The following is a 19,713-nucleotide window of genomic DNA, read 5'->3' as shown; positions in this document are numbered from 1 at the left end:
TCTGCTTTGTCTTTCCTCGAACAGTATGTTACATGTACCATTCCAAGAGAAAGAGGAGAAAACTGCTTGAGACAACTTTATCGGTTTCAAAGTCAAAGATGTGGAAAATACTGCCGATTGAAATACAAATGCAAAGGAAACTTTTTCTACAAAATGTCTTTCTGGATTCCCACGACCTATAATTTGTAAAGGAAGAGTAAACAGCTTTTTGTCAGAGGTAAGGCATACAATAACTGGAAAATCTCCCAAGAATACCTAAAACTTAGGAAGAACGGAAGCGTCAAAGTATATTAATGACTAGAATCCAGTCATTTTGAAAATGTGGAATGCAAACATGGATATTCAGTTTGTTGTGGCAAACTGAATTGCTGTTGCTCGTCACGTCACATCGTATATTACCAAATCTGAGAATTCAGAGATAAAAGCAATGTGGGAAGAAATCTCTGCAGAAAAGAGTCTCAGCAAAGAATTGTACAGCTTTAGCTTGAAGATGCTGTCCCATGGAGAGATAGGATCTTATGATTGTTCCGAACGCTCAAGCTTAGCCAGCTTGTATTCAAAGTCAAGAAGATCATTTGGATAAGTCTAGGCCTAGCCCCTACATGGAACAGAGCATTGAAATATTTTCCAGAAATCCAATACTTAGCAGAGTATGAGCCAGAAAGCACATATATTGTCAAAAATATTATATTGAAAACTTACTATCCTAAAAGGAGTCCACATCTTAGCACTATAGATTTAAAAGCAATGTTACAAAAAATATAAAAGGAGAAAAATATGCAGTAATTAGATGTGATGGATGTTTAATGAAACATTATTAACCACAGGAAACTCAATTCTGAAACTCCAGATAAGGGAGAATTTTTTGATTTAGCCCTTCTGCAACTGTTAAAGCCTTGGAGGTTTTGACTGCTGTGAATATACTTTTAAAGGAAAAAAAATATGTTTCAGTGTATGGTATTTCCTACTGATTAAAAAATTATAAATGATGAGATTAAACAAGAATGAACTATTGCCACAGAAATAGCTAGAGAAAGTTCACAAAGCAGTCAAAGTTCTGGTCCATTGAGTCAAAATCCACTTGGACAGCCAATTATTGACAATGAAGCAGCAATGGCCATGAATGAGGTAGAAACTGCAATACAACAAGCACACCAGGATATTTTTGAGTTTGAATAGTTAGAAGAACAACTAAATTTTGAACAAGAAGAAATATATCTGCAAGTGAAACAACAAGTGGAACATGGTTTCCTCCATGAAGAAAAAGAATGTCTATGTCCATCATTTCAACCTATTTTATTATACATTAGTGGTCAAGCTGGCACAGGAATACGTTTCTTAATTAAAGTTCTGACAAGTTATCTACCCAAGGCTACAGAATCACATTTATCTTGTGTCATAACAGCACCAACTGGATTAGCAGCAAACAACATTAAAGGTATTACTTTACATTAATTACTTATGCTGCCGTTGAGCTTGATAATAAACTGGAATATCAGAAGTTCTCTGGAGAAGCTTGTTATAAAGTCTCAAGTGTACTGAAGAAACTGAAACTTTTAATCATTGATGAGGTGATCATGGTCTCAAACACAATGCTTACCTTTGTACACTTGAGAATGCAACAGATTTTAAAAACAGAGTATGATGTGCTGTTTGGAGGAAAGCAGTTAATTGAATTTGGAGACCTACTACAACTTATTCCTGTTAAAGGACAACCTGTTTTAAAACACTTCCCCATGATAAGACAATTAAATCTTTGGGTAGTATCGGAAATGTAAATATTTGGTTAAACTTTGAATATAAGAACTTCTTAAAAATATACGAAAAGCAGCCGATGAAGATAATGGAAATATTTTTAAAGACAAGAAATGGCATGTTGTCAAAACATAGTAAACAAGCTTTAGAAAGTTGGCTAAAAGAACTTTGTTTACATCTGATAAAACACCAGCAGAACTAATGTACAATATGATCGTAGAAAACAAATCCATAGTTTGTCTAATGCCTACACTGCAAGAGTGTTCTACCTTTAATAAACAATTACGGAAAAACAACAAATTCTAGAAATTAACAAAATGGAACACCAGGGAGTAACAATTCTACTTACTGAAAAAACTATAAGCTAAAATGGATTCTTTAGAAAAGTCTGGATCTAAAACTGCAGGATTAGAAAATTATTTACATATATGTACAAATTGTAGAGCAATTTTGCATTGTAATTTGAAAGTAGAGGAAAGATTAGTAAATGGAGCCATTTGAAAAGTAGTTGATGTTGTGAATTTTCAAAATAGAGATAGAATAGAATTTTTTAATGTATAATTTGACCAGATTAATGAAGTAAGACATATTTGGCGTTGTGTCGTAGGTTTTTTGCTTGTAAAGAACCTGCATGTTAGAAGACAACCGTTTATATTTCTCTGCAGTAACTATTCACAAATCTCAAGGTTTAATTATAGACAGAGCTTTTGTAAATCATGGAAGTACTGTGTTCAAAGAGGGAATGGTAAACATTGCATTTTCTCAAAAAAGAAAATTGTATGGTTTGTATTTGTTAGAATTTGATGAGAAAAAAGTAAGTGCAGATGCAAATTACGTAAGAGAGTGCAATCGCTTAAAAAGACTTTATGCTCTTCATTTAGGTGAATGCCCAATATAAGAGGCATGTATACTATGCCCAAAAGGGAAATATATGAAACATTCAACTGAAGTACAAGATAAGAATAGCATTGAAGAGAAATTTGAAGGCGTATAGAAAAAAAAGTGGAAACAGACAGTGATATTGTAGGATACCAGTTAGAAAACAGTTCAGTTTTTAACTGTTATGCTAATGTAGTTCTGAATGTAATCTTTTATATACCAAGTCTTCTTACGGAAAACCGTGAAAACAATTTTTGTACTGCACTACATCATTTACTTCAACAGTTACTTACTGACAGATGTAAGATACATACTGCTTCTGGCATTCAACATCTTTTGGATATATGTAGCAGATCAGTGACATTTACTCTCAGCATATGACAAGATGGATAAAAATGTATAATGGCCATACTTGGAGTATAAAAAGGTGTAGGAATAAGTTGCTGGTAACTTACATGGACTAAATTACAAATGGGGCTATAAGTATGAAGATCGGTCATTTACTTCATTTACTTCTACCACTGAAAAACATGCAGATAGATTCCCATACTTTACGATACCAGACTGCAAAACAGAGTCTTTTAACAAATTGATTAAAACAGCAAATCAAAATATGACATGCTCAGATTGTATAACAGATATTTTGCCTACATTGCACATACAAAGATTTGGAAAATATCTAATTTTAATGCTACAACTTTGTAGATTAGATGGAACAAAATTTCTAACAGAAATTACAAACTTCAAAGAAGGTCAAATGTCTGTTTCAGCAAGACCAAGTACAACACTGACTAGTATTTTTCATGAAGGTGTTACAATAATATCTGGACACTATATTGAGTTTTTAAAATGTAACAGTGGATGGACACATTGCAATGATACCAACCTGAAATTCAAAACTAGATTGCCTTCTCACGCTAGCTAATTCCTATATGTTATTTCTGCAGCCAAAGTTTTAAGATCATCATTTGACCTATTGGGGGTGATCTCATTACAAAACAGAATGGATTGGATTCTACCAGTATTCCTAATTATTGTTTTCATTATTATTTTTTCTAATGGACAAACATTTTTGAAGATTAACTTTAAAAAGCAAGTAGAATATATATTTCTTTTCAGTACTGTAGCAGGTATATTAGTAATATTTAATGTTTTAAAATCCATTTATAATAAGTAATAGAGTTAATATAGATGACATAAGTGATTAAGAAATTGTAGTGAGTATAAAGCATAGTTACACATATTTATAATGATGTACTATGCACATTCTTTTTTTATACAATCTATTTGGTTGTCTTTTCCCCACTGTTTAACGATGATGCCACGTTCAAACCACAATGTATGGTGAAGTTATATGAAATCTGAGAACAGTAAAAAAGGGAAACTCATACTGGTATCTAATCATAATACAATGTGATTTTTTTTTCTAAATGCAATTATTGTTTTTTAACATAACATGCTTATATATTTCTTTTTCTTCTTAATAGCAGTGCCAGAAGCACAGGTCTCTTTCCTAGGCACCTGAGCACACAGAGTTATCCCTGTCTACGTGTATAATAAGCATTCACCTTTCAGTCCCACTCATCTCTTTTCTAAGCAGGCCTCGTGAAAGCACTAAAACACAAAGCTTCATACCCCGCTGCACTGTTTAATAAGCAGAAAGTCATCCATGCAGGTTCTTGTACACACATTTACAGTGCATGCGGTCTGAAACAGAGGTAGTCTAGTGCCTATAGGCTACTTTACATGTGTCACCTCACCCCTAAAAGGCACTGACACACTCATTAAGATCTATGGAGAGATGCTGACACTGACATGAGAGGAGACGGCATTTCATTTTTGAACATGCCTATTACTGTGAGCTCTGTCTCTCTAATCAAACTGGTAGAGAGATATAAAGTTGAAAACATGTTCCAAACTGTATTAACCAATATTCTAGTATATATAAATCTCTGAAAACGTAGACTGCAAGTAGGCCATAGATAGTGATGTCTATGCCTGAAACTGGAAACGTATTGTGTAAAGTTTCAATGTCTGACTACTACCATGAGTCAGGCATGACTGAACTTCTACATATAATGTAAGACATGTGGTGCACTACTACCTATCCACTCATCCAATCACACAGGAACTAGTTTTTCAGTTATAAAATTAGCTAAGCACTACTCACATACTCTAGCAATCACCCTGCCACTAGTTGTGCAGTCATTCAACTACCCATACACTGCTCAAGCACACATACAATCACCAAAGCAGTACTAATGCATTCTTACACTACCTGTCCACTAATGCAATCCCCCAGACTGTACCCATGCACTCATGTAACCAAACAGGCCCTACCCAAGCTCTCTTACAATCACTCAGACACTATCTATAAAGTCATACAATCATTCAGGCAGTACCTACTCACTCTTGAGCTCACCCAAACACTACTCCCACACTAATTCAATCCCACACATACTACACATTCACTTCTCCTATCACCCAAACACTATCATTGCAGTCATACAATCATCATGGTACTACACATTAACTAATCCAAATAAACAGACACTACTCAAGCAGCCATACAATCACCCAGCCCATACCCATGTATTCATCCATTCACTCAGGCAGTACCCATATGCTAGTCCAATCACCCAGATCCAACCTATACATTAATCTAATCACCTAGACACTACTCATGTACTCATGGAATCACCCAGGCACTAATATTCTACTCATTCAGCCAGTACTCTTGCACCTATCATTCAACCAGGCACTGCCAATGCAGTCATTCAATCACCTAGACAGTACTCACACACTCATCAAATTACCTAGTCACTACTCATGCATACAACCAATCTCTCATAAACTACTCCTGCACTCTTACAGTCACCCACAAACTATCTATGCACTCATACAATCAACCAGTCAGTAGTCATGCATTCTTTCAATCACCAAGGCACTACTCATGCACACAAGCAACCTCGCAGGCACTACTTATGCACTCTTAGAATCTTTTATGCACTACTGATGCACTCATACAATCACTGAAGCACTACTCAGACAGTTATAAATCAGTCAAGCTGTATCCATGCATTCACCCAATCACCCAGGCACTACTCATGCACTATTGCAATTACTCACACAGTGGCCGATTCACAGAACTAACTTAAGACAAAATCCTAAACGTACTACTTTTGGTATTCACAGAAGTTAGGATTTTGTCTTAAGTTTGTCTTAAGACAAACTTAAGACAGACTTAAGACAAAATCCTAACTTAAGTTTGTCTTAAGTCTGTCTTAAGTTTGTCTTAAGTTTGTCCTAAGTCTGTCTTAAGTCTGTCTTAAGTTTGTCTTAAGACAAATTTAAGACAAAATCTTAACTTCTGTGAATACCAAAAGTAGTACGTTTAGGATTTTGTCTTAAGTTAGTTCTGTGAATCGGGCCCACACTACTTATATACTCATTCAATCACACAGACAGTACTTATGTACTCATACAATCAGTAAGGCACTATTCATGCACTCAATTGATCTTTCAAACAGTAATCATGCACTCATCGCAGATAGATACACTATTACACAAATCTATCGGCCACACACACACATATCCATCCAATCAGTTTCACAACATATAATTGTCCTATTTTTAACCAGAATAGGTGGTTCTGTAAGAACCTTTTTTTTTTACTATTGTTTGTATTTTTCTATCGTTTTATTTATTTTTTTGGGGTGTTTTTGATATTTTTAGGAAAAAACATAAATTTCAATCATCGAAACATAGTGCTTACAAAAAACTGTAAAACACGAGTCTGGAAATCTAACAAAAAAAAGTAACAATTGTGTCAATTCAGAAGAGTAATAATAGCAAAGATCGACTGCTTGCCAACACATAAAATGGTTTGACACTTTTTACAGTGCACTCCAGCATCTGCCAACTCAGGGAAGATCGGTGGCTGTGGTGCTGTGAGTACAGCTGCACCAGATGGAAAAAGCTGATCTAATGGACCTCATGCAGCTTGGTCCCTCTTCTCTCTAGCCATAACTTCTCTTGCAAGGCGAGTTGGGTGCATCATCTCCAGGTGCTTCTTCATGGACGATGTCCGACAGGAATAGTTTTTCTGCGATTTTCTTGACAAGACCTTGCCTGAATAGGGAACAGGTGACCTTCCTCGCATTCACCTTTTTCTCACCTTCAGGGATATTGAAAAAGGTCCAAACAATGCTTTCTTCCCATCACTGGTTCTTCGACCACTTCAACTTCTTCCAACTCTTCTTCTTCTTCCAGATGTGAAGATGCCATTTCCTTTTTTAAAACCAGTTGGCTAAAACAATAAACAAAAAGGGTTTTAAAAAGTGCAGACAATACAAAAAGATGTCAACAGATGCAGACACACCCAAAAGAAGAAAGAAGCAGGTGTTTGTATCCTTCTTATAACAGAATGAACAGCTATTCAACCAATCAAAAGCTTTCTTTCCATGTTCCATGAAGTCGTGACGGGGTAGCGTCACCATCGCGTATACGTAGCGCAACTGTAAAATGTGGTAAATTTCATTTAAAAGTATAAATTACTATTAGTAAATCGATGTTTTAGGTATTCTAGTAAAAAGTCTTTAACTAAAATACATATTTAAATTATGCACAAACATATTTCAAACTTTTACAAATCACGCCAAAGTTGCGACCCCATCCGAACCAGGAAATACGTACCAGCACTGTGCGCAATACAGTTGTGGTTCTATAATATACTTAAAAATCGCTTTTAAATTAACTTTAAAATATCTTCAATTTGATTTTACTACTCTAGTTCTAATTCAGTACAATTTAAATCTATAAAAAAACATTTTAACTGCATTAAGCATTGTTAAAATATGCTAGGTTGCGACCCTGACGCGTCCAGTGCGTGATGGCACTGCATCCATAAAAATGTGTTCTAAATCCTTTAAATATATTTTATAAGTACACTAATACAATTTTTTAATTTCATTAATAAACCTCTTACCTAAAAATATATATATTTGCACAACAAACGTATAGGTCTGCGTCCGGTGTGCAATGTAATTTTTAAACAAAAAATACAAAATATTTTTTATAATGGCACAACAATATATCATTTACATGAACAGTAACCATACAAAAATGTATTTTAAAGAAAACAGTAAATAAAATAATACCAAAACACTGAACACAAATCTTCTGTTTCTAAGTCTAACTTTATCATATAATAACATACTCAGCAAAATTATAAATACTTCAACAACATATAACATTTCTAAAAATTCTAAACTTTCAAATAAATAACAGTACCAATACATAATCGGCTGACCTTACATATATTTTAAATAAGTGATTATAAAAACTTTTTTTTAAACATAGAAACATTTTCCAAAATTTAAAAACGAATGATTAGAAGTATCTTTTAACAAGTAAAAATATTTTTTTTTAAACATAGAAATTTACTGAAAACGAAAAATGAATGTTACATGGATGTTATAGTTAGGAATTAGCATTTAAAAAACCTTAGAAATTCACTAGAAAAACAAAGGTTACAGGGACATTACAGTTAGGAAATGGAATAAAACATGTCTTAGAAATTCACTGAGTGTTAGAGAGACATCATAGTTAGGCTCAGGTTTCACTCATACTGTTGTGCAGTTCCTACAAATCCGCAGGATCTGTGCATTGTTTGTACAACAAAAACTAAGGGCTTGGTGCCTAGAATGGTTCCAGACACCCCCGCAGGATATGTTGGCCTATAGGACTATAGACCAGCTAGCTCCCAGTGCCACTGAAAGCCCCCTAACTTACCAGATAGCGAGCAGTTTCTGGCAACCACTGAACATGACAACCCTGATTCCTTAGGAATCGTGGAAACAGTACAGAATCTTTCGCTCAGTCACTCATGCTTACTTGTTCTCAGAGAAATGTACAGAAAATAAATAGTGGGACATTTCCAATAATATTTATAGATCCAATGATATTCTTGCATAAACCGTGTGCTGCAATAATCAGGAGACAGAAACAAATAAAGATTAAAAGTACCAAAAGAGTAAATAGTAGATAGATTCCTACCATGGTGGTAAGCAATGAATATTTGCAGGCATATTTGCACAATGTCACAACCCCCACTCACCTGAACACCATGAATGGCAGAAACGAAGAGAGCCCCCCTTCAACTTCAGACCAATCCTCCACACAGACTATTACAGCATGGGCGATTGATCCCAAGGGGAAAGGGACAAGAAATACACCACCCCTGATGTGCTGGGAATCGATGGAAAGGTACTTGGTGTGATGTCCTGAACGTGACGGTGGCAGGAGGAAGGGATACACAGACAGCGTCTGTAGGGTAGCAGCGGAGAAGGAAGGAACAGCTTAAGGTCTGCAAGATAGAAGCAATAGAAGGACTTTGGATGAGGGAAAAGGGACGGGGAACACACACTAGTGAAAGTTGTTTCCTTCAAAGGTGTCAGGAGAAAAGGAAAAAACACTCACCACAGTTTTCACAGAATGATAGAGCATTAGTTCAAATCTGTGAACTAAGGTAGACTTTTCCAGGGGGTATTGTAATTCTTCATAGATGCAGTGTAGAAGAGAATTGAGGCAACCAAAGGATAGGTTCGTGTTAAAGGAACTCCAGACGAAATGGTGCTGTAGGCTCCTGCACAGTGGTGGAGACAAAATGAAGATGAAATAGCCCTGCTCTCACCCTACACAAGGAGCCAAGAAAATGCTCCACCCCAGTGGTTTCTTTTTTGTATCAAGGACACAGCATTGACGGCTCCTGTCGAGCATTCTTTCAGGAAACAAGCGAAAAGGAAACAAATGACAAAGAATGGACTTGGAGGCGATGCTGCCAGCTCCTGCCGTGCGCCTCTGGGGGACTCAGAACAGAAGAACCGCATCTGCAGTGTAACAAACAATGCTGGGGCTAACGGCTCCTCCTGCGCACATGTGGGAAACAATAGAACCAGAGAACTGCTGTAGGAGAGTAGGATCTGCACTTATGTTGCCCCCACTTTTTTCTGATGTTAACACAGGATTCTGGCTATAGTCTGGCTGGGACCCTGCTAATTAGGGCCCTAGCCTCTCTGTTCTCTCTAAACAACTTGGAGTGCATATTAGATGCACAAGTGATTGGATACTGTGGTACCTTATGAGCCCCTAGTATATGGTACCTTAGGTACCAAGGGCATAGGTATTTCACAGGCCTACCAGGGGCTGAATCATGTATTATGCCACCCCTGGGAAGCAGACTAAATCTGACACCACAGGCCTGCTACTGCAGCCTGGGTGAGGTAGTGTTAGCACTCCTCACTGAGGTATAGGTTCCCTATATCTCCCCTTACACACACATATAAACCTATCAGTCACCCCTAAGGCAGGCCCAAGCAAGGTGCTTGGTTTCCATGTGAGGGGGTGCCTCTGCCTGAGCAGGGCCCCTCTGCAGCTCTCAGAGTCCATTCTCTGTAGCTGTTTGTGGATGCGGTTAAACCATATACTCTTAAGTGCATTATAACTTAGCGGTAAATGCTAACTTTTGGATGGCTGCATCAAAGCATGTTGTTATTGGTGTAAAACGCTTTGGAATCATACCCCCACACCAGTAACTGGTGTGGGAGTATGATCCCACACTTCTAGAGGGATAGACATGTACCCACTGTGGAAACACGGTAAAATCCTGAAGAGCCCTGGCATCACAAGATGGATGCCACCAGCACAGACACTGGGCTACCCTCCTGCTGCTGACCGAAATTAGCAGTGGAGGAGGCCCAACAATAGGCATCCTGTCACAGGGAGGTGTAACCACCTTCCAGACAGGATTTAGTGTATTGGGGCTGGGTGGGTGCACTCCTAGAGTGCTTTGAAGTCCTGCACTGGGGGAGCAGTAGGCTCCTCTGAGCATTTGCCAGCTCAAACCGGTTCAGGGGCTACCAGCCCCTGCTCTGGCGCGAAACTCGACAAAGGGAAGTGGGTGCAGCCACCCACTCCCCTGACCCTCCCATAGGAGTGGTCATAGAGCTAGTCCCTCCCTTCCTTGTAGTATAAGTTAGGGAACCCTTGCAATTGCAAACTAGATATCCCTGGACGACACTCTGAAGAAGAATCCTGGACCTTCGACGTTCCACTACCTTTGGAAGACTGAAGAATCTCCCTTGGAGTCAAGGAGTGACTCCCCTGCTTGGCAGGCACCAAAACTTTGCATAAATGGTCGCAAACTTTCCCGCTCCTGCCGGAGTCCGAAGTCCCTGCAGCCCCAGAAGTGGATTTCCTGACTTCTAGACAGCCATCGTGAGTCCCCAGCGAAGCTGAGGCCAGTGGACCCCACGAGTGACGAGGAACAGCAATACCCGGGTACTGTGCACTATTGTCAAGTGCAACCCCTTCACGACGTTCTATGAACTTGTGCATTAGACCACGTGTAGTCCAAGCCTCCAGCAGGATTTCATCCAAAGATCAGAGGCCGTGGGCTCCTGGTGAGTGAATCCTCCCAAGGCGTCTTTATGATCCCTTGCTGGTTGGCTTGTGGGTCCCCAGAAGACTTTTCTACAGAACCACAGGGCTCCCCTGGTTGCTCCAGGCCTGCCCTGACTTACCCTTGCTGGGTGAGTCCCTCAGACCTTGCTGGTCTGCACCGCTGACTTTCTTCACTTTCCACAAGACTTGCTGTTGCCAAGGCTTGTTGGCTCCAATCCGGTTGCCAACACCTCAGTATGCTGCAGACTTCATGGCGCACTCCAAATCCAGGTCCTGGTTGTTGTCGACGCCTCCTGGACCTCGTGGCTGAAGAGCCAAGACACCCATGATCACCTGAAATCACCCGACTACTGTGGGCATCCAGCTTCCTGGCCCCGGGTCACTGGCAAGTGACTTTGAACACTGTCTCCTCTGCTTTCAGGTCTTCCTTCTTCGACACTTCTTCTGTCTTCACAAGCAGCAAGTCTTCTTGGCTCCCATTGAAAATGACGCCGCGACCCGACCCCAAAAGACACCTATGCACTCGGCTTCCCTGGGTGAGGTAACTCGAGTACTCCAGTGCTCCTGTGTGTTTTGGCTCTAGAACTACTTACCCTGTAAGTGACTTGCTTGTAGACTCTCCCGAAGTATCCTAAAACTTTAAAATTCCAACCGCGACTTACTCCATTGAAGTCTATTGGGATCCGCTGCTGTGTTCTCATACTGCATGCGTCTCCCATGGGTCCTTTATTTACCTGCCTTGGGTGGATTTGTGAGGCCCCAGTGCTTCTGAAGGCCCTAGGCCTTGTCTGTTCTCAAGTAGATATTCTTATACCTCTTTTTTAGTATATGGTCTGATACGCCGCTAGGGCCCCAGCCATATAAGTGCTTAATTTGTTGTGAAACGTTGATTTGAGCATATGTCCTTGACTTCTAATCTCATAAAGAGATTAGTAAAGTGTGTCTAGTAATAAATACATATATATTTTATATATATACCTGTGTGGTGTCCTTTCATTTAGTGATTCAAGAGATTATAAGGTAAAAAAAGCTGCTCTACATTCCTCCAGAGACTTAGCCTGAAGGCTGCTCTCCACAGCTACCACTAGGATAGTTTTCTAAAAGGTTGTCTTAAACCTATCTACCATAAGAGTCGAATTGTACTGGTGCAAGGTGGCCACTTTAACTAGTGACCAGCATATACCAGGCCAACTTCTCACAACTGCGTTTGCGGTTGGTAAACAAAAGGGAAACTGCGGGCTCCACTCATGCTCCACCGGGGCCATGGAGAAGTAATCCCCTATAGCACGAGACGTGTGCCGCGAAAGCGGACAGGAAAACAATGCTGAGGCTGACACTCCGGCTGCGCACCTCATGGAGGGTGAAAGGTCAAGCAACCGCGCTTGCGATTGGCAGAAAGGAAATCTCTCGCAGCTCCTGCCACGCAATGGAATAACAATATTGAGGTAGAGAGTCATGCTCCTGCGTACTCTTGGGGAGAAAATCAACAAGGGTAGTCAAAGAGAGGTACCCTCCTGCGTCCTCTCGGGTCAAGAATCAAAATGGGGAGTCAAAGAGAGGCACGCTCCTGCTTTGTCTCTGGTCAAGAATCAAAAAAGTCAAGTCAAAGAGAGGCACGCTCCTGTGTCCTCTCAGGTCGGAATTTCAGAGAACTATAAAGCCAAACACCGGTGTCAGGTGTGGGTGGCTCTTACATAGCAACCTCCCCTTACCACCTGACTTGCAACAACCAATGCCGGTAAAGAGGGAATAAAAGTAGAAACGAGACAGAAAATAGTAGCACGAACAGGGCATGATAAGAGAAAGTGGTAACATTACCTCCCCCTTAAGGCTCTTTTAACAGGACGAGGCTTTGTGGGGTTACAAGCCAGGCTTTTACCGGGATTCTCCTGTACAGAGCCCCGGGACTTGCAGGGCCGTTCTTTGATGAACTACAAGTAGCTCTCTCAGTCCCTTGTCTCAGATCTGAGCATTGCATTCTTCTTGGGGACCTCAATGTTCACATGGATAATACTGTGGACCTCGATGCAATAAAACTTAGTGACATCACAGTTCCATTAGGATTGACTCCGTTTCTGCAGAAACCAACGCACAACAAAGGCCATACTCTTGACCAGATTTTCTCAACAAAATCTATTACAATAACGTCTATACAACCAGTATTATGGTCTGATCATTTTTTGATCTCCTTTTTTGTGCCTGCTGCTGCCCTTACCCGGGTGAGAGAATCAATGGAGTCCACGCGAACTTCACGCCCTTTCCATCTGCTTTCGGTGGATATGTTATCTGAGGCCCTTACCACCGTTCCATGTCCTCTTTTGGGCAATTTGGAAGAGAATCTCAGTCTCTTTCAGAATTGGCTGACAGCCAGACTTCAGGCCTTAATCCCCGAAAAAAAGCTTAAATCAGGCAAATGCAGAGCGTCGGCTCCATGGTTCACTCCCCAGTTAAGGGAGCAGCGGCAGGGTTGTAAAAGGGCTGAGAGAGTTTGGAGACGGACCTATGATATGACGGAGAAATTGAAACTTCGAGTAATAACTAAAGCCTACCACCAGTCAATCTGGAAGGAAAAAAAGGCCTACCTTGAGCGTCGCATTGATGAGGCTGAAAATGGCTGTAAAGAAATTTTTAAATTTGTTCTGGAATTCACCTCTCCAGCTATCTGTACATCATCTCATACTCATTCAGAAGTATGGATAAAACAGCTTGCAACCTTCTTTACCAGTAAAATCACAACCATTCAAGCCTCTCTTTTTCACCCTAGCTCTCAGTTGGTCGTGGGTCCCTCATCCCCCCCTTCATGTAGGGAGGGTCTAGGCCCTACTCTCTTACAGTTTCCACATCTATGCCTTGACACTTCTCTTGAGCTTTTGTCAAGCTTGAAATCAGGTTCTCCACTTGATCCGTGCCCAGCTAACTTTCTGGGGAAGGTGGCACCCGCCTTAAATGCCTTGCTGAACCCCCTTCTGAATTCTTCGCTGTCAACGGGAGTGGTCCCGCAGGCATGGAAACATGCTTTGATCCTGCCATTGATCAAGAAGCCTTCCTTGGACCCCCTCATCCATGCCAACTATAGGCCTATTTCCCTTCTCCCTGCCCTAGCGAAAGTGGCCGAGAAATTTGCACATCGGACGATTTCCAATTTCATCGAAGGAAACGACCTGTTGCAGGATATGCAATCTGGGTTCCGTGCAAATTTCAGCACGGAGTCGGCTCTTCTCGAGGTCACGGATGCCATCAGGGAAGTTCTCGATTCCGGAGGAAGGGCCATGTTGGTAATGTTAGATCTGTCGGCGGCCTTCGACACCGTCCCTCATGATCGCCTCCTTGTAAGACTCTGGGAGAGCGGCATTCGGGGAACGGTGTGGAATTGGCTTAAATCCTTTCTGGCCAGCCGCCGGCAAACGATCTGGGCGCCTCCTTTCTCCGCTGATATGGCTCCACTAGAGGTAGGGGTACCGCAGGGTTCCATCCTTAGCCTTATGCTATTTAACATCTTTATGGCCCCCCTGGCGGTAGTCGCGGAGTCTTTTGGCGCCCAGATCGTATCTTACGCCGATGACACCCAACTCCTGTTCACTTGTGATAAGGGCGGGTCATTTGACGGCGTACAGATCAGGGATTGCCTTGGTGCGGTTTTTGAGTGGTTCAGGTGTAATGGATTAAAGTGCAATTCCGATAAGTCGGAGCTGCTCTTTTTTGGTTGCACCTGTGAACCAGATTGGAAAGCTTGGTGGCCACGAGATCTGTTTCCACCTGACAATGTGTCTCTTAAGGCTAAAAATTTGGGAGTTATTGTGGACAGTGAATTGTCCTTGGGCCATATGTTTCATGCCTTTCAGGCACATGCTTTGGCATTTTACGGATGCTGAGGAAGTTTCTTCCTCTAGTGTCTTTCCAGCATAGGAAGATTATTGTTCAGGCTTTGATCGGATCCCGACTGGATTACGCAAACGCACTTTTTTTGGGTCTACCAAAATATCTTTTGACCCGTTTGCAAGTGGTACAGAACTCAGCTGCCCGTGCTAGTTACGGGCTCCCGAGAAGAGTAGGTGCCACGGCTTTACTGAATTCTTTACACTGGCTACCGATTGCTAAAAGAATTCTTTTTAAGTGCCTGACTTTTGTCTTCAAGGCTTTACAAGGATCTGGCCCTAAGTACATAAGGAAACGTCTCTCCCGATATGTACCTTGCAGGTCTCTGAGATCATCCTTTCTATCCAAAATGATAGTCCCGGTTATCAGGCGTGCAAGGATGGGAGGCCGATCGTTCCGCTACCTAGCCCCGAAGGAGTGGAATGAACTACCACTTTCTCTTAGACAGGCTCCCAATCTCCTTGCTTTTAGAAAATAGCTTAAAACGTGGCTTTTTACTAAATAAATATTTCTACTACTAAATTTGATCCTTTTCTTCTGTCTGTTTTCTTTAGCTGTTATGTTTTGTTTTGTCTGCCGATATTCTTCACTAAAGCGCCGGGATGCTCCTCGGAGTAGCCGAGCGCTATAGAAGAAATAAATTAACATAACATAACATAACAAGCGTGGAACCTCCGCACTAATAGGGGTGCATCAACAAATGTGGCAGGTTCCCATGTTCGCTCCTCCGGAGGGTATCCCCTCCAGTCCACCAGATAAAATAGTTTCCCATTCCGCCTACGTGAATCTATCATGCGATTCACTTCATACTCCTCTTGGTCAACAACTATTAAAGGAGGGGTGGAATCAAGGGATGTGTTGAGGGAACACAGGGTTTGAGAAGGGATGTATGTAACACAGGATGGATACGATACTCATCCTGTAATTCTAGTTTCATGGCCACCGGATTAATAATCTGTTTTATTTCAAATGGACAAAAAAAACGTGGCTGTAACATCTTTGGCCCTGCTAGTTTCATGTTTTTTGAGGCCAACCAGACTTTGTTTCCTATGGCATAACTAGGAGCAGGGTGCCGATGTTTATCTGCAGTGGGGTGTCGTACCTGGTCAGCCGTGCAATCGTGAGCTGAGGTCTCCTGCCTGAGAGCCCGGGAACACTGTCTGCAGCCTGCCTGCCTGCGCACTGGTCTCCCTCCCGCCGCCGCGTTTGCAACGTCCGCGGAACCGGCAAGGAGGGGGACTACAACTCCCAGCAGCACTAGGCGGGGCAGGGCGGAAACGCACGCCCACTGGACGCGCCTGGAGGCGCTACAAATTGGAGCGCGCCCTCGTGGAGCGGGGGTGTCGTACCTGGTCAGCCGTGCAATCGTGAGCTGAGGTCTCCTGCCTGAGAGCCCAGGAACACTGTCTGCAGCCTGCCTGCCTGCGCACTGGTCTCCCTCCCGCCGCCGCGTTTGCAACGTCCGCGGAACCGGCAAGGAGGGGGACTACAACTCCCAGCAGCACTAGGCGGGGCAGGGCGGAAACGCACGCCCACTGGACGCGCCTGGAGGCGCTACAAATTGGAGCGCGCCCTCGGTGGAGCGGGGGTGTCGTACCTGGTCAGCCGTGCAATCGTGAGCTGAGGTCTCCTGCCTGAGAGCCCGGGAACACTGTCTGCAGCCTGCCTGCCTGCGCACTGGTCTCCCTCCCGCCGCCGCGTTTGCAACGTCCGCGGAACTGGCAAGGAGGGGGACTACAACTCCCAGCAGCACTAGGCGGGGCAGGGCGGAAACGCACGCCCACTGGACGCGCTACAAATTGGAGCGCGCCCTCGGTGGAGCGGGGGTGTCGTACCTGGTCAGCCGTGCAATCGTGAGCTGAGGTCTCCTGCCTGAGAGCCCGGGAACACTGTCTGCAGCCTGCCTGCCTGCGCACTGGTCTCCCTCCCGCCGCAGCGTTTGCAACGTCCGCGGAACCGGCAAGGAGGGGGACTACAACTCCCAGCAGCACTAGGCGGGGCAGGGCGGAAACGCACGCCCACTGGACGCGCCTGGAGGCGCTACAAATTGGAGCGCGCCCTCCGCGTCGCGGGATGCGCGCGGGCGACGCCGGGCTGAGCCCGGGCAGAGGGCGGGCCGTCTGTGGCCGTCAGGGGCCAAAGGAGGCCGGGCTGGGCCATATCTCTTTGTCACTCATCTCAGGTACTGGCTGTTATCCCTGCACCGATCTACGCCGAGTATAGTAACAGTTTGATCTATTGGCTCCCCTTTGTCCCAGGGCAGAAAGTACTGTTCAGTTCCTGCTTGCTCCTGGATCGTTTACTATATTTCTAAAATTATGGCAACCTCTCTAAGATCTGGTCGGATACGCGGCCAAGACTGTCCAGGGGGATCAATACCAGGCTCTTTGGATGACTTTATTTCCAGAGCTACTCGTGTCCTCGAACATGAGATTATTATTACAGAGAAGAGACTGTCCGTAGAGATTGCAGCTAAGAGATCCTCCCTGGAGTACATAAGGTTGGCACCGTCCCCTGTTCATGTGGCTACTGACACGGTCAAAAATGTGGCACCCAGTATTGAGGCTCAGAAACTGATAAAGTCAAGGGCAAAGGGCGCATGAGTTTGCCCAAATCCTGTAAAAGGAAACGTCCAGGCGGGGTGAGCAAGGGTAAACGAGCTAAAGTGGCAAAAAAACAGTTATCTACAAACAATACTAATACTCAATCAGACTGTAACTTACCTCTAGATATTTCTGGTTCTACAGCCACTAAAATCACATCTGGCAAGTCACGTGCGAACCCATCATCTTCTACTGGTAACATGGACACCTTTGAACATTTATTAAGATCACTGTTGGCTCCCATCTTAGAGAGAGTAAAACAATTGAGCGCCAAAGTAGAGAACCTTGAAAATTTATTGTCGGCTAATACGGCTGTGATGAATAAAGTTTTAGAATTGCATCCAGATAATGGGTGTTTACTCCCGGTAAAGAACGTGTTACCACATAAGGACACCTCAGATATTATCAGCGTGCCAATTTCGCATACTAAAAATCCTCATTGTGGTTCAGATTCTGCACCCATGGGGACGGAAACTGGTTCCGCAGATGTGTCTGACAAAGAACGTTCTAATACTGTAAATAGAATAAGTAAAACCAAGCCAGTGAACGTAGACTTAAATAAAGACCAGCTTGCTAGTGCTACCCCCGCCCCGTTGAATACTGACCCGATCTCTATACTACCATGTATAAATCTACCTCAAGAGTCACTTCCTTATACGGTTATTCTGGCGGGCGTCCCTAAGATTTCACACGACAAGACAGAATCCTTTAGAGATTTAAAAAACAAGGTCATACATTGGCTTAATGGAAATAGGTCTCTTCCATCCAACCTGCAAGCCGAAATTCTGTTTGTGCGAAGGGTGAGTTGGGTGGGCACTAAAATTAAGGATGTAGAGGGCGATTGCATCATTATAAACTTTAGAGACCCTATAGTAGTTAGGCACATTTGTTACCATCCTAATACCCAAAATCCTGTAGGTATTCTCACCCTTGATTTACGGTATTTTTATCCGTCTACCTATTTTAGTCGGTCAGCACAATGGGTAACGGTAAACAGGGGTAATCCTAGACCACCTATTCGAGATTTTAACCTCCCATTGCATAACCGTTTTGGTCCCCTCAATGATATGGAAGGTGTGGATTGACTGAACCTTAACAATCCAGCTCTTGATCTTACTGATATAATAGATCAGGATAGAGCCGCGGCAAAGAGAATAAATCCCGATGTCCAACTGCCGGGTGGTCCAATACAGTTTGGAGGTGATTGTCCTACATTGGTGGTCCCATCATTGATGGAGGACTGTAATACTGGCGTAAGTTTTGCCGTTCCTCTTGTATACTCACAGGATCATCTCGACCCTTCTCTCCCACCTAACCCAGTGCCTGCCCCTCCTGCCATCTCGGTGGCATCAGCTCAGGAGATTTTCACATCCTTGGAACATGACATTAGGGAGATAAAACACCCGGAAATCCCATCAGTCCCTCCTTGCAAGATTATGAGTTGGAACGAGGCAGGTATTAGGGCTAAAATGAATGACTCTAATTGGCAGGAATTCCTATGCTCATTCCACATAATATCCCTACAAGAGACTTGGGACACACAATATAGTTTTTCTATGGATGGCTATTGCCATTTCCACATTCCAGCCAAACAAAGTGTAGCAGGGAGAGCAAAGGGTGGCTTGATCACGTTGTTCTCCCTTGAGATAAAGGGCTCACTTAGGCAGCTTGATGCAGGCTGTCCAAACTGTTTAATTGTGGAACTTTCGGCTCCCGATGTAAATAACGTTTTATTTATGAATCTATATAACTCAATGGATGCCGACAATAATCTGGACCTTTTAGAGCAGTTTCTTTTACCTTATAGTTCAAGGTCGAATTCCTTTGAGATTTTTCTGATGGGGGATCTAAATATCCACCCCTGCGATAAATTGTGTCGAGGTGATGATCATGAGGATCCGCAATTCTCGGCCGCCCCATATTTTGAACATTCTAAACAGGGGGAAAAATTAGAATATCTCCTCGCAGAATGGAATCTTTATGAATCAGCCTGTGGGGAGGGAGAAAATAGGATCCCAACCTTTAAAGGGAAAGACAAAGGTACAATCATCGATTATATTTTTTTGAGTTCTTTAATGCTAGTTCAAGTTGTACGTTATTTTACAGAGGTCTCTATTTTTAGTGATCACAACCCGGT

Source organism: Triturus cristatus, chromosome 5_1 (assembly GCF_964204655.1).
Source record: "Triturus cristatus chromosome 5_1, aTriCri1.1, whole genome shotgun sequence".
NCBI lineage: Eukaryota > Metazoa > Chordata > Amphibia > Caudata > Salamandridae > Triturus > Triturus cristatus.
This window is presented reverse-complemented; position numbering follows the sequence as displayed.